General features: G+C 36.1%; 1 long non-coding RNA gene across 1 annotated transcript; it reads left to right on the top strand.

The window, feature by feature from the left end:
- Positions 1 to 2,546: 2,546 nt before the first annotated feature.
- LOC111093905 lies at positions 2,547 to 9,892 on the top strand. Its single transcript, XR_005383539.1, has 4 exons — positions 2,547 to 2,616; positions 4,508 to 4,586; positions 4,767 to 4,805; positions 9,743 to 9,892. It is a non-coding gene; the product is annotated as an uncharacterized LOC111093905 (long non-coding RNA).
- Positions 9,893 to 13,069: the final 3,177 nt, after the last annotated feature.

Below are 13,069 nucleotides of genomic sequence, written 5' to 3'. Positions count from 1 at the left end.
TTCTCCCAAAACTTCACCCTTGGGTATTCATTGTTAAACATCTACTGCCATGCATTTCTATGTTATAGAAAGATTATATATTTACCCATTTTTTTATTCCTATTTAATTTTGGTCACCTTTCCAAAAACAAACTTAAGCCAAACACACAAAAAATAGTGGTTTAAAACAGTTATAAGAAGAGATCAACATATCAATTATTTCAAGATGATTTCAGTTCAATATACTTGGGAACCAAAATCCATCCTGAAATGAAAAAAAAAACCTAGTTAAAAAAATCCTTATAGGCATAAACCAAATTCTCATATTTCTACCTGGTTTGTTTTACAAAGAAGTTTCAGAAATACTTTGTTGTTTCACCAACAGAAATGTTATGTTTCTATTTCAAACCAGTGAAATTCTGAAGATTAATGTGAATACAGTTGACTCTCTTTTGTACATCTATAGAGTTTCAAAGGCTAGAATTTGTTATCTGCAAGGAGAGAGATTTAAACCACACATAAAAAAAAAAGTTGCTTAAGAATTCAAGGTCTTTTCTTGTAAGTAGCATTGCACTTAGAGTTTCATAACTTTTTAAATACATTACTTGAAACCAAACTTTTTAAAAGTGTTCCTTCTGAGGGGATCAGTAAAAGTGCAGCATTATTCCACTTTTTTTTAAATTCACCTTTCAGACCTTTGCATTCATCCAGTTTTTCTTGTTTTTTACTCTTTTCTATTGCTGACAATTTTCAGAGACTTCTATGCTCCTGTGAGGGTAAATTTTCTGTCAAAGAGGCATGTGATCTTCTGAGGTGTCTCATCCTCTCTAGCAGTCTTTGATTAGGGCAGTCCAGTAGTTCAGATACAAGGCCTAGATCAGCTGCTAGAGATTCTGATAATCATCTTTGACTCACCATCCTGGGATCAGAACAGTACCAATAGAGACAACCTTGACATAGAGACAGAGAGAGATATTTTCTGGTTGTCATAATTAGTATACTACTATATATAGCCACACTCCTTAGGGACTAGGAAGAGATGGGGAGAGACTTTTTCTTGTTTTGTCCTTGAAAATCTCTTTGTGACATGGCATAACTACTACTTTCCTGGGTTAACTGCTACTCTATCACTTATAGTACCCAAATGGCTTGAGCAGAGTTTGCTGTAATGACTTGGTGGATCTCTGCAAGCTTTCTTTTCTCCCTAATCCAGTTTTATTTACTCCTTAACCAAACCTTGATTAGTGACTCTCTGGTCTTCGCTGTTGGGTGACTTTATCCTTTCCCAACTTTACTTTTCCAAAGACGATCCCAGTTCTATTCGTGTATGCATCTATCACCAGACTCTTTCAGGACCATGAAATTTCTCTTCATTTCTGCTTTTGTTGCTGTAATAAATCAAATTTTTACTGGCTTAAATATTGCATCCCTTTCTAATACCCAAGCACGGGGATTGGAATAGTCTATTTCTGCATTTTTTTTTATGGCAACCACTATTCTAGTCTCCCAGCATCTTCCTCAGTGCAGGTCAAATTAGTTATTAGTGTCTCTGCAGACATTCTTCCTATATGCCAATTTATTGATACCTTGAGAAATCTAAGTAGTGAGTTGACACAACCTTTCCAATCCTCAATCTAACAGGTCAAGGGGAAAATGAACTTCTGTCATTTCTAGTAGCAAGGAGGAAGGGAATGGTGGGTGAAAATACTTAAACCAAAATCTAGTTTAAAGTTTATTCTAGGCAAGATTGATGAGTAGAATAGATGAGACATTATGGGTTGGAAGAAATACTTGATGTATTATACACATCAAAATATGCAAATGGGAAAACAATATGTGTGCACTGTTTCCAGAAAATATCTTAGTACGTAGAGTGAAATAAGCTCTATTTTAATATATGATCCAAATTCATCTTTCAGGATCTCGTTGCTATTTTTGGCACAGACCCCCTCCAAACCTTTCTCCAGACCTTCACCAAAAGGTGAAGATATCTGGACTGCATATAACTTTTTTTTTTAAACTTATTTATTTATTTTAGAGAGAAAGAGAGTGCATGTACATGTACATGTGGAGAGGGGGAGGGGTAGAGAGCAGAAAAGAGAGAGTCTTAAGCAGGCTCCATGCTGAGCATGAAGCCTGATGCAGGGCTCATCTCACAACCCTGAAATCACATCCTGGGCTAAAACCAAGAGTCAATCACTTAACTGATTGTGCTACCCAGGTGCGCTTATGGCTCCACTTCTAATTATGAGTTTATTTTTCATGTGGTTTTTCACATTATAATGTCAGTGGCATGGTAATGTCTATTATCAAGAAAATTGTCTATAACTAATATGTCTGTTACCAAGAATTTCAGCTCCAGCTGCTTCATGTGATATAATAGTATTCTTGGGGTACCTTACTTTTCTGGCTATATGTTTGTAAATAATCTTTAGCTTCTCCATCTTTCTGAATTTTTATTTTTAATCTATTCTTCTACCAGGTCTTGCTGACCTATATGTCTTCCTCTGAATTTACTGACTTTATACATTCCTTTTCTTCTAACTCTGATACCTTCTCCTCCTCCAGTGCCGTGGATTTTCTTCCCTTCTGAATTCTGCCTCTGATCACTGTTGCTCATTTGACATAACTAATGTGGTAAGTGTTTTTATAGAAATGTGAAGGAATTGCTGTATGGAACCAGAGGAAGGAATTAGTGATTTCACAAGCAAAGAGAGGGCTCCTAAAAGATTTCCTAGAGAAATTAGAATTTAGGGACATTTGAGGAATACACAAAATAGAAAGTTAGGAAGGGCACTTTAGACAATGGAAACAAGTTAAAATAGTATAATGTAGCTGAAGTACAGGTTAGGGAAGGAGGTCAGGGAAAATATCAAAGGGCCTTAAACTCATACTAAGACTGAACTTCATCATATGGGATCTGGCAAACAAGTAAATAACTGGTAAAATGTTATATGTATTATAAACATTTAATACACCTGGTAGAAAGAATGAAGAATGGATGGGAGAAAGGGAGAGACTAGAGGCAGGGAGAATGGTTAGGAGACAAGTCATTGACTGTCCTCATTCCCTAGAGCAGTGAGTGCATTCTGTGCTCCCTTCCAGGTGTTATGAAGCAACTTTGGTCAGAAGCAGTGAGGGAAAGAGTAGTGTTCATCGTTCTTACTATGTACCTTGAGTAGGGTTCTGGCATAGAGTGGCTTCTATACTGGGGACAACCTTATTCGGAGTACTGTACTTTATATATCATAGGTGTTTGGCAACCACCAATGAATGAGTAAATGGAAAAAAATCCTGCCTTGACATTATTCTACCCACAAAATCAGAAATCCCTTTTTACACACTCTGGAAAAAAAAAAAAAAAAAAGGGATTCTCCTCAAATCTACTTCTAGTATTTTTTTTCCCTTCGGTTGCATTTCCTTGAGAAATACCTGAATTTTGCCTTTGGAGGCTGCCTGGAGGTTGGAAGTGGTGTGGGCTTCAGAGCCACAGAGACTCAGTTTTAAATCCTCACTAGTAATTGTGTGGCCTTGAATGATTATGTAAATTTCTAAACCTTTGTTCATCATCTTTACCCTATCAATGAGGAAAGGTGCAGTGGGGAAGGAGAAAATGTCTGTAAGATACTTAAACCAAAGGTTGGCCATAGTCCAGCCAGAGGCACATCAAAGTACATGTGTAGGTCTGATATGGAGTTAGACGGCGAGCTGCAGAATTACATCAGGGTCATCATTGCACCTCTCCACCATGCATCTGCTTCAATCTTGTACCACCCCTGCTTAGGCTCTTGTTGGAGTTCAATGCATGAAATAATTTAGAATCAGACAGGGTCTATCCCCTGTAGTAGGTACAAATCACAGTTTAAAAGATAAAGCTAGACAAGAATATTAACTTTATTTTTTAATAAGAATTATATGTTCTAATGTGAGACTCAATTTAATGGAAAGGTAAACCATAATTTCTGTCAGTGCGATGTTCCTTCTCACTAACTTATGCCTTTTAGTATAAATTCCAGGAGACTTTCATAGAACCAAATCATTGGGAGACCACGTCTAGGTCTTTTTAGTGTCAGGTGCCTAGATCAGCATTTGATGAAATGAACTTTGGCCATTGGTGGTAATTCATGGGTCCTTCCTTAGTCCTTTCCAAGCAGCTGGTTCTCTGGGAATAGTTCTTGGGAGTATAGGGAGCATTCTGTGCTTCTGAGCCCTGTAGTGTCACAGAAATCTCTAGGATACCATCTGAAGATTGATAACCTACCCCATATAGCTATCTCTCTGTGAGCACCACAGAAGGGATGGAGAACCTTGGAATTTTTCTGCTTCTTCAGGCTTAACCCAGGAATTAGGGTAGAGACTCACACAAATGCAACTGTACTTGGGTTTTGAGGCAGGGTCTTCCTCCTCTGCCTTCTCTAGTCCTAGGAAACTTTGTTATTCTCTAGTTAATTTTTTTCTTTTAGCTTTACTAAGATTCTTATGGATTGTTTTTAATAATAATTTTTCCCTTTTATCCTCTGATTCCAAGGTTGTGAAGTTCAAAAGCCAGAAAGAAGACATCTTCTCTTCTTTTCAAGGCAATGAGTGCTATTGCTGCTGAATTGGGGGTGAGTGTGAGGAGTCAAGCAATGTGAATAATGTAGGGGGGAATATTAGTTAAAGTCTTAGTTACTTCAGTTTTTACATTTTCTCTGGTTAAACCATCCCACTTTATTTTTTCCATATTTCATTTTATTTTTCCCTTGATAATATATATTATCTAAAGCAATTTTCTCTTCATTTCTAAGGGCATCTTTTGAAGTCAACCACGTTAAAGGAAGAAGCAGGTATCTAATCTTCTAAGCTATTCATTATATTATGAAAATTGTTGGGGATTAAATCATTCGGTCACTTAAAACTAATGTACACATATACACTTTTCTGGGCTATGTTTTAAAAGACTGTAGAAATGTGTGATGAAACTCACTTTGTAATCATTAGATTTGTGGTGTTGTTAGCATAGAAACTTAGGTGACTTCTTTTAGTCCAGTGGCTAAATTACAGTATTGCATCTCTTTATGTGAAGTCTAAGCCAAATTAGGAAAACTAAATAAATGCCAGTACTTTTTTTATGAGTTTCACATTTTTTTGTGTCTCATCATTAAACTTAGAATTTATAACTTGTTTTTGCTATTGCATTGTTTTTGTTTATAAATATTTTTTTTAATTTATTTATGATAGTCACAGAGAGAGAGAGAGAGAGAGGCAGAGACATAGGCAGAGGGAGAAGCAGGCTCCATGCACCGGGAGCCCGATGTGGGATTCGATCCCGGGTCTCCAGGATCGCGCCCTGGGCCAAAGGCAGGCGCCAAACCGCTGCGCCACCCAGGGATCCCTGTTTATAAATATTTTTTAAAAAAAGATTTTATTTATTTATTTCAAAGAGAGAGTATGCATGTATGTTTGCAGGAGTGGGGGGAGGGGCAGAGAGAGAGGGAGAAGCAGACTCTCTGCTGAGCAGGGAGCCCAGCTTGGGGCTCCATGCTAGGACTCTGGCTGGGATCATGACCTGAGCCGAAGGCAGATGCTTTACTTACAGAGCCACCCAGGCGCCCCTGTTTATAAATATTTTTATAAATATATGTCACAGAAGTATTTGACTATTTAGTTTATTGGGAAAAGTTCAGAGAGTAGTAATATATTTTAAAATATGGTTTCCTAAAGGAATAATTTAAGTAAAACGAGAAATAAGAAAGAGTTTGTGAAAGGAACTAAGTAAGGTATCAGCCTTTTTATTAGATCATCATGATCAAATGATTCTTTTATAAGAGTAGAATATCTATCTCTGAAATAAATCTGAGTCTCCATCAGAATATAAATGGAATATGTAATGACTTGGAATGTAAATCTTAAACCCTGATTTGTGGAGCGAGTCAGTTGAAAGTTATTTTGATTTGATATACAGATTGATTCATAAAATTGCTCATTATTTGTGATTAGTCGTGCCAGAAAACAGTAATGTCGTTGAACTTCAATTTGATATTTTGGCCTGTGCTCATAGAATAAATGGATTTTTTTTCTAATGCATAATTTATACTAATGACACGGCACACAGGGATTCCTACATTACCCAGCAGCAGTAATTCTTCATAAAGTACATAAGCAAAGCAGGTTAGAAGGCAAATTATAGTATTCTTATCAGATGAATAAACTTATAAATAGGCCATTTGTTCATAGAGTTGTGCATAACTTCATCTTTTATGCACAACTTAAGAAGTCATTATGTTGATATAATAGGACACATAAGCCTTCCTGTAGCTCACAGCTCCCCTCCTCAGCACTATGACATCCTACTAGGATCTGAGAGTCAGAAAATATTGGAAATGGAAAGCACCTTAGATATTTCGTCAAACTCCCTTGTATTACAAGCATAGAAATTAAGGTTTTAAAGAGCATGCCGGAGGACACATGGTGATTAAACCTGGCTGAGCCAGGCTGAGATCTTTGACTTTATGACTCATTCTCTGATCACTGCAAAATTCTCATTTTCTTTTTCTTGAGGAATTAGGACAGATCTGTCTCATCTTAACCATTTCAATCACAAAACATACAGAATGAAGAGCTACAAAATTGTTTCACCTTTTAATTTTACTTTACTTAAAATTTTCCTTATGTTAGGATTTTTAAAACATTTCTCTAATATTCCAGACATTTCTATTTATAGAACATTGTTTTGTTCAGTACCAGTTGCAAAGACTGGCTAGATGTGCATCATACCCATCTACTCTTTTTGGGGGAACTCAAGGCTACCTTTCCAGGCCTCTCTGCCAGTGAGGTGGAGCCATGTGACAGACTTCTGGACAATAGAATAGAGGTAGAAATGAGATATTGAACCCCCAGGCCTCTCCTATAAAACCATTCTTGTAAATTTCCTAATGGTTGGAGACACTAGTGGTCATAGAGTCTAGAGGGAAGAAACTCTGAACTCTAAATGATATTGTGGATTAAAGCCCACCTCCATCCCCTCATGTTGACCTACACTGGATTGTGATATAGATGAGAACTAAATCTTCATCAATTAAAGCTACTTAAACTTGAGCTTTTCTGTTGTAATAGATAGTTTATCCTGGATTATTTCAACAAATAATTTGTCGTTTTACTCTTTGTCCCATAATAAATTCATTTTGCTGACTTTAAAACTCAGTGGTCCTTCAAGCACCTCAACTATCTATTTCAACTTCCCTACTACTTTGAACCTATTATCACTGAGTTTCTAAAAATTAATGATCCCTACATAAAAGTTTCTCTCTCTAACCACCTCTCTTTCCACAAAGTCCCATTGGCTCATTCTATTGAGGCCAGTTGTTCTAGAAACCAAACACTGCAATCTTTGATCCTTAGTGTCTCCAAATTCTTCCACGCCATCTGAAATGAAGATGAGGTACAAGATGTAGCCCCTACACTCCCATGCAGATGCCTTATGTACAAACCAAAATGAATAATCTTTTAACACAAGCCTTCCATTCCATCAATTTCCTCTATCCTTATAAATTATTGAGTCTTGCTCTATGCTAGGCATAGTCTGGGCACTGCAGGTACAGCAATGTATTAGTCAGGATAAGCTATCCAGGATGATCATAGATGATTACCTAGGCAACAAAATGATCCATTTCTCTAAACATCATCTTCTTTAGGTATCATCTTTTATTTGTAGTTTTGCCCTGTCACTGAGCTATCTGTGGAGGCATCTTTAGGTAGGTTCAAAGAGGTCTTTCAGGGGAGTGTTGTGGAGGTGATGTCTGCAAAAATTTCATTTGCATTTAAAAATCTGAACTTACTCCTAAAAGACTTATTAATACTACTAACTCTATGGCTAGCTATACGTATTATCTGTCGGTATACATGGCTTTCATTTTCCTGAATATGAGTTTAAGTAACTTAGAAAACCACAATGAAGCAGAAGGAACACATCAAAATTTTGAATAATAAAACCTTTCTCTTTTTATAAGGTCTGTAGTTGTAGAATCAACCATTCATTCGTATATTTGTCTTTCAGAGCCCAGTATTTAATTTGAATTTTCAATTCCTTCTCTTTAAGTTGGCTTTGGAAATTTCTGAGTATTTGACTGTTAATAAAGTGTGTGTGTGTGTGTGCGTGCACGCACGTGTGTGTGTGCATGTGTGAGTGTGTGTTTTAGGACAGAACTCCTCTGTAATTAGTTATAACCTTCCTCTAGAAAGCTGTCCAAGGAATCTCTAACTTTCTCCCCCAATTTGTCCTTGTTTTTATCTGTTCCTGCTTTACAAAGAAGGAAAAGCAGCTGGTTAGTGTTGGTCAGGGTGATGGATTTTGAATAGAAAAGAACTTTTTTATTTATCTCTCTCATCTCCATATTTAAATGTCTGGGAAATACTATCAAGGTTGTGGAATCTCAAAAGATCTAAGAATAGGATTAATTTATTTCCTTCTCATCCTTTCAGGGTTTAGCTTAGATGTTATTTCCTCTAGGAAACAGTCAGTAAGCTCCCAAGACTGGGTTGAGGTACTTTCCCACCATGAGCTCATCCCAGAGGTACAGACTGTATCTCTTTCATCATTAGGTCTTTGTGATACAATACAGGAATCGATAGGATAGTCTATAAATGTCTTTTGAACAGAAGAATAAATAAAGTTCTCTTTTTTCACAACAGAATCATCATTGAAAGCAATGATTATTTCATGTCTCCAAGGTTATTTTAAGGCCTGCTAATACAAGTTTAAACATGCTTTAAAAAAGGAGAAGGAAAACAAAGAGACTACTTTGGGCTGAACATTTATTTCAAGTCAAATGTTCCTTTTCTTATTTGTCTTCATTATTCTCAAGCTACTCAGTGTGAGTTTATTGGAATAGGCTCCCATCTAATTTGTAACATATACTGAATAGATATTTGGCATAGCTTTATAGTAATCCGTTTTATCTGCAAAATTTGCAGATATTATCTTCTTTGGCTCTTCTTAGTTTTCAATTTAGTACCATGGGATTTAGGCCATCATACAAATTTCAGTTTTAAGGTAAAAGTTCGAGTTGATTGCCATCCTAAGATAAAACGGAATTGACTTAGTATTTTTAAGCTGTTAAGTGTAACTCATACATAGTAGTCATGAGAGAATAACATTTATCCTTGAATAAGACCTTAGTGAAGCTGCAGCCCTAGGACTCTTTGATTTTTTTCCTGTTAAGATGTTGTCAGAGGCAAGGTGACAGGGCTCATCTGGCAGAAACCTGTCTGTGACAATAGACAAGGATAGGTGGAATGAGAGGTGAAGGGGGAAAGAGGAAAGAGGTGGGTAAAAAATAAGAGGTACTAGGACCAGATGGAATGAGGAAAGGGTAATATTAATAAAAAGAATGACAAAAAACTTAACAACTGCTACTATATTCTTACAGATAAGACAGACATACAAAGAAATGAACAATGCTCCCCCCCTACATGTTTATATCTGTCATCTAAACCTAGAGTATTTTTGAGAGACATATAACTGTTATATCAATAATGACACAGACTGAATTAATGAGTCTGGCATGAACAATATGGTATATCAAGAAACTCAGGAAATCACAATATAATGTGATTCGGTGGAGACAGCACATGTCAAGTATTGGTTCACTATCCTGAATTTTGAAGATTTTATTTATTTATTTGAGGGAGAGACAGAGAGAGCATGACTGGGGGCAGGGACAGAGGGAGAGGGAGAAACAGACTTGCTGCTGAGCAGGGAGTCCAACTCAATGCTCAATTTCAGGATCCCAAGACCCTGATCTGAGCGAGAGGCAGACACTCAATCAACCAAACCACCCAGGTGTCCTGACTATCCTGAATTTGGAATGAGATGCTCTAAAGGTTAAGAAGAGGAGAACAAGTTGCAGAATCAGGACCAGAACCTGAATAAAGAAATGACTGTAACTGCCTGTTACTGGAGACTTTTATCAGTATCCTGGCAATGAATGAAGGATAAGTAAATTAAGAATGAATAACTCTAAAATTCATATTTAAATAATTAAAATTTGATATATTTTTTAAAGATTTTATCTATTTATTTATGAGACACACACACACAGAGGAAGAGACCTAGGCCAAGGGAGAAGCAGGCTCCACAAAGATTGCCCAAAATGGGACTCGATCCTGGGACTCCAGCATCACACCAGGGCCGAACGCAGGAGTTCAACCACTGAGTCACCCAGGTGTCCCTAAAAATTGATATTTTAAATTCATTTTATTTATGTTTAGATGACCATATTTTTCTCAGTTAATTCCTCTTGCTAGTCTTAAACAGTCTCTAGTCAACTTCTTCAGGTATTGTTAAAAAATAGATACATGATATTCATTGTAGTGAACAGGCAATGTTAATAACCTCTTGGTGACTCACCAGGCAGTGGTCCTGTCTGGTAACCAGATCTGATCTCCATTCTTTAACAGTTCTTTATATTTTGAGCAATCAGTTAATATTTAATGACTGAACTGTTTGGTAGCTGGGTAAGTGATCACATGACATCACATATATACAGTGATCATAGAATTGTATGTTCTTCCCCAATGGTTGTGTACTGAACTTTTGTGCTTTACAAGAAAAAATATTTTTCTTCAAAATGCAGTATTATGAGCTACATCTTAATTATTGGCCTTATTTAGCTAAAATAATCACTTAGAGACATAGAAAAGTCCATTATTTCCTCTGTCACAAGGATTTAATCTTTTTAACACCTGCCCAGCTGTCACATAATATTTTAAGCTAAAAGTATCAGATGAACACAGGACTGCCAATTCAGTAGCATTTCACCAAATGATTATTTCTCTCTGAAATCCTCAAAGTATATAACTTACCTCTTAGGATTTGCCTCTATATTGCTTAAATTTATATTACAAATAATATATGAAGTGATATAAACCAAGGCAACCAAAGTGAATGTATTCACAATTATAGGAAACCATACATAAATCAAATGACACTTGTTCTTCTGATGGTCCCATTTCTAGTTTTCTCTTAAATTATATTCCACAAAGAATTCTAATTTAACTGAAATTCTTTGCACTCATTGACAGTTTGTGGGCTATTCAGGAAATCCAATTAGTTTAAATCAGTTTATCTGCAAATCACTTTTTAAATTCTGGTCCCTTCTAGAAATTAATAGATTACTACTTAATGGCTCCAGGCCATTTATGAAAAATTTGGCTTCTGTCTGGAGCTTGAATTGATGAATCTTTAATATTGAACCTCTTTTGTCAGTGGATTTTTTTCCCTAATGAACTGCAATTAAAATGGAAAAGGTAAATTGTAAAGAAAAATTTGACAAGAACTTTTATTGTAAAGGACAGAGACAACTGAATAAAAGTACCTAAAATAAAGAAGTGAATAAGAGCAAATGGATTTAGTGCAAACAATATGTATTTTAAGCCATTAATATATTCAGATGAAGAGTGTTTTTCTGTAAATTTCTCTCCCCTTTTTCTTTTCAGATTTATCATATGCATCCACAAACTCTGGAATAATTAATTTTTGTGCCCTACTCTTGAGGCAGATAGGCAAACATTACCATTCTACCATTAGCTGTACAATACTTGACATGTCCCATAGTTTTATAGTTAGGAAAGCTAATAATTAGGCTGTAAACTCCCAGGGGTGGAGAAATTAAGGAATTGGTCCAAAATGATAATGAATGTCAAAGTAATTGTTATCTTTGTATTCAGAAGTTTTTTGACTTTACATAAAACTTATCTCTCCATTTTTTCTGGGATTTTGGATTCCCTTCCCACTACTCCTTTTCCTGCCATTCTTCATGCTTTCTAGTTTTACTCATTTCCTCATTCTGGTTCGCTAACAAAACTACCTCTTAGTTTAAAATTCAATATATATATCCCAATATATAAAAATATATTTATTCTGATTGATTAAAATTAAGGAAGCTTTAGGCATAGATTGCCTTTACTAATAGGAATACGATCACTTAATTTCCTCCCCTTCACTGGAAAACCTATCCATCACTGCATCCCCCTTTCTCTTTTTCATTATCCCAGGGAAGAGATATTCACAAACAAGGCTTACTCCCTCCATCTCTGCTCCTACCTTATTCTAAACCATCTTCTTCACTGATTTTCTCTTTTGCTTATAATTATGCTCAAGTCTTTGCCATCCTAAAAACAGCAACAAAAAACTTCTTCAGTTATATTTTCCCCTTAAACCGCTTTCTGCCTTAGCAATCTTTCCTTCACTACCAGGAGTAGAAAAAGTCATCTAAACTTATTGTCTCTCCTTCTTCCCATCTATTTGTTCTTCAACTCATTGAATATAGATTCCTGTTGCTTGACTGAAATTGCCCTCACAGAAATCATCAAAGACGTAGTAATAATTTAATCCACTAGCCTCATTAAATTTCTCCTCTCTGCAACATACACCATTGTCAGCTACATCTTCTTTTACTAACTCTTTCATACTCTGGCCACAAAACAAGTCTCAATAAATTAAAAAAGACTGAAGTCACCACATGCAGAAGAATGAAACTAGTCCATTCTCTTACACCATACACAAAGATAAACACAGAATGGTTGAAAGATCTAAATGTGAGACAAGAATCCATCAAAATCCTAGAGGAGAACATAGGCAACAACTTTTTTGAACTTGGCCACAGCAACTTCTTGCAAGATACATCTATTAAGGCAAGGGAAACAAAAGCAAAAAAGAACTATTGGGACTTAATCAGGATAAAAAGCTTTTGCACAGCAAAAGAAACAGTCAACAAAACTAAAAGACAACCTAGAGAATGGGAGGAGATATTTGCTAGTGACATATCAGATAAAGGGCTAGTATCCAAGATCTATAAAGAACTCAAACTCAACACCCAGGAAACAAAAAAATCCCATCATTAAATGGGCAGAAGACATGAACAGAAATTTTTCCAAAAAAGACGTACACATGGTGAACAAGCACATGAGAAAATGCTCCACATCACTTGCCATCAGGGAGATACAAATCAAAACCACAATGAAATACCACCTCCCACCAGTGAGAATGGTGAAAATTAACAAGACAGGATATAACAAATGTTGACGAGGATGTGGAGAAAGGGGAACCCTC

The sequence above is a fragment of the Canis lupus genome, chromosome 34 (assembly GCF_011100685.1).
Source record: "Canis lupus familiaris isolate Mischka breed German Shepherd chromosome 34, alternate assembly UU_Cfam_GSD_1.0, whole genome shotgun sequence".
Taxonomy (NCBI): domain Eukaryota; kingdom Metazoa; phylum Chordata; class Mammalia; order Carnivora; family Canidae; genus Canis; species Canis lupus.
Note: the sequence above shows the minus strand (reverse complement) of the source record. Positions and strands in the feature narration are given on the sequence as shown.